The sequence below is a fragment of the Podarcis vaucheri genome (genome assembly GCF_965113315.1).
Source record: "Podarcis vaucheri genome assembly, chromosome: Z".
Taxonomy (NCBI): Eukaryota; Metazoa; Chordata; class Lepidosauria; order Squamata; family Lacertidae; genus Podarcis; species Podarcis vaucheri.
Genome location: NC_138758.1, coordinates 26,318,894 through 26,322,650, shown reverse-complemented (window position 1 = coordinate 26,322,650; position 3,757 = coordinate 26,318,894).

Sequence of the window (3,757 nt, the reverse complement as noted above, 5' to 3'; positions counted from 1 at the left end):
CAGCAGTAAATAAACAAGGCACATTATCCAAACACGGTCAGGGCTGTTGCAACATTTTTTTAACATAATAACTGCTTAAAAGAGGCCTCTGCTGTGAAAGACCTCATTGGACCTAGACTATGGTAAATGCTTGCGCTGGTAGTTTGGCTCAGAACTCAGCAGCTCTGACCGAGCTAGTAGGCAAAACCGTCAGCACTGAAACACCCCACAGGGCCCTCTCTTCCAGGGCTGATCAACAACTTGGCTAAAACAACAAGGCACTTAAGCTGCTTGCTGACTGGGAAACGTTATTGTTCTGCAATAGCGGGGAGGTTTGAATTTAGCTGCTCAGTGAAGAGAAAGAAGAGTTTGGATTTGAGTTTAAAGCAGCTAGTAATTAAACCTGGTGTTTTCCATCAGAGATGTTCAAACTGCTCTGAAGAAGCCTGGGCAATGCATCCTTGAGCTCTTAGGAAGGATTGCTCCAGGAGAATTTCAGGAATAACCAATACATTTATCTGAAAAGGAACATTTTGCTTGGCTGCTTGTACCAATTTTACAGCTGCAGAGGAGTGTTGTGTTTATTCCTGTGTTTACACAGCAGAGGAGTGAAAGCTGGTCCATATTTCGCATATGCTGAAATATATGGCACAACCCCTGACTTTCTGATACCTAGTCCCAGTAAATCACTGCCCCTATTTTCTCTTCTGGGAAGAGGATATGGATGTGTATTGAAAAATATTGGCATGCGTGCCATAATGCTAAAGTTCTTCAGGTTTCCATTCTGTCTCCTAACTCTCTAGAAGTTAATATACCCAATACAATAACTATACACTCAATGCTAGCCTGCATTGCAAAACAGCAAAGGTGAATTGGGTGGAGGCAATTTACCGGTACTACAGAGAAGGAACAACAATGGAGTACAGTGGTGCCCCGCAAGACGAATGCCTCGCAAGACGGAAAACTCGCTAGACGAAAGAATTTTCTGTTTTGGAGGTGCTTCGCAAAACGAATCTCCTATGGGCTTGCTTCGCAAGACGAAAATGTCTTGCGAGTTCCTGCGGGTTTTTTCCCCTTTCCCCCCCCTTTTTCTAAGCCGCTAAGCCGCTAATAGCCGCTAATAGCGCTAATTCCGCTAATCCGTCAATGGGCTTGCTTCGCAAGACAAAAAAACCGCTAGACGAAGAGACTCACAGAACAGATTCTTTTCGTCTTGCGAGGCACCACTGTAAGTGCTTCACCCAGGAGTGACTAACCCCCAGATTGTGGGCTTTGTCTAGCCTCTGAAGCATATTTTCCCAGACCTGCAAGATCCAAAACAATTAAAACAAAAACACAAAGTGCTTGAGTGAGTGGAACCTGGTGGCTGTATCCATGCCATCAGATTGTGATCCTCAACATGTGACTCTCTAAGCCTCTCTCTGTAGCCCTCAGAATTCCAGTGCCAGCCTCTCCCCAAGAAACAAGTCTACTGTCCAATGGTAAAATGCACATTAGTTTAACCCACTTTCACATCTGGTCCTGCCCACCACTGGCATGTGGCCCCTGGAAGGTTGCCCAGTAAAGAATGTGGCCCTAGGGATGACAAAGGTACCTCACCCTTGATTTGAATGGAGAGGGATTTATAACCCATCTTTGGGAGGATATGTCGTGTGTGTGTGTGTGTGTGTGTGTGTGTGTGTGTGTGTAAACTAAAGATGAACAAAACCAAAGGGTCAACCAAACGTTGGCAACCTCACCCAGGCTTAACCCTGATATAGCCTGCCACAGAGCTTGTGCTTTGCTGCTGAGCTTCGGTCTTTCTCCAAATGCACAGCCGCAGTGAGCCCCTGGCAGACACCCTAGGGTTCTACGGCAGGCAAGGCAACATGGGATGTTTTCCCTGAAGGTATAATACTGGAAACTTGCCATTCTGTAGCATCATGTGTAGGTTGCTGGGCAAGTTTGCCTGTGCAGGGACTGCCATATTTCTACATACATGTTTTTCCAACAGTATGGCCAACATGTCTTCCTGCTTAAGCATCCACAGAATCTTTGGTGAGGGAGGAGGATGGGGAGAAAACCAATGGGTACCACCTCCGGCTCCACTCTTGGCTGCCCCACCAGGTCCCCAGCAACCAGCACTGAGTTGCAACATGCGGTGCTCAGGTTTGCTGTTAATGCCCATTTTACAGATGGGGAATGCTGAAGCCGAAACATAGGGCCCAAGGTTGCACACTTGAGTTTGTGGCAGAGGTAGGACTTGAACCCAGGCTTCCCAGCACATGGTGGTTCGCTTCCTCAGTCTGTGGGGCTAAAATGTATACCCACAGTTATATCAAAAATCTTGGACAAATTGTCTCTTAGTACCAGGTTAGGAAGAGCTTTTCCAACTGAGCTTGAGTGTTGATCCGTCTAGCTCAGCAGTGGCTTTTCCTGGTCTTGGACAGAAGTACAGTGGTACCTCCGGTTACATACGCTTCAGGTTACAGACTCCACTAATCCAGAAATATTACCTCAGGTTAAGAACTTTGCTTCAGGATGAGAACAGAAATCGTGCGGCACGGCAGCAGCAGGAGGCCCCATTAGCTAAAGTGGTGCTTCAGGTTAAGAACAGTTTCAGGTTAAGAACGGACCTCTGGAACGAATTAAGTACTTACTGGTAACCCGAGGTACCACTGTATGTCTTTCCGAGTGCTACCTGGAATTTGAATGTGGGACCTTCTGCATGCTGCCCCTGCCTTTGCAAGACATAGGGCTCTGCTCTCTGGCTCTGTTCCTCTGCCTACTTTCTTGATGGGAGTGGAAAAGAGAAACCGTAAAAGCATCATCTTGCCTGAAGGCTCCTCTCCTAATAACAAAATTATTTCCACTGTTACTGAAAGCAGCAAACTCTTTGAAAAGCTGCCATTTGGAAGAAAAGAGTTCTCTGTGTTGCACATTTTTGTGAAAGGGGAGAAAGACTGTGTAATTTTTATATCTTCCTGAGATTTTCTTCAGAGCCAGAAAAGATGGATAGTAGTGGCAAGATGGTCAAAATAACATCCTCAAAGATTATTTTCAATTGACTAATAATATCTCCCTTTTAAATAAATATGTAAATATATAAATATATCTAAATATACTGTCCACTATGATAATAAAAATGATGGTGGGCTAGAATGTGTTATTGCATTTTGTATATATTTTGAAATCACCTTTGGTTCAGCAACAGTGTCCTGAATTAATTTGTAGCTGTATTAGAATAATAGTGTATGTAATAAGGTGGGCCATATATTTATCTTGCAACCTTCCTCTAAACATTTTTTACATGGAAAGAACAAACATTGCTGACGTTTATCTCATCTTCTTATTGGCCAATATATACTGTAATGTGTTCTTACCAAAATGGGATAATTAATGTGAATTAGTTGCTCCTTTGTAAATTTCTCAAGGTTCTTCACACTATGCTTGTGGTTATAAAACTAGGGATGGTAGTTACTGTAAAATCATTCACATTCTTACATTATATGAAAAGGCCCAAACATATGTTTGTAACTATAAGCATACTGTGATTGGTTGGATATTGATGAAAATACTCAGTGGCAAACTGGCAGCTGTTTGCCTTTTGAAGATAAGATATAATGTAATGATGAATGTGCCACTGTTGTGATTTATTTATTTTTTAAGTTCATCAACCATGCTTTGATGTAGCATGATTAAATTAACTAATGGCCAAAAATATAGCTGAGATTTAGACTACTGGGTATATTTGGACATTTATACTTGTACTGTAGGAAAAGGGGCATAGGCCTAGCAA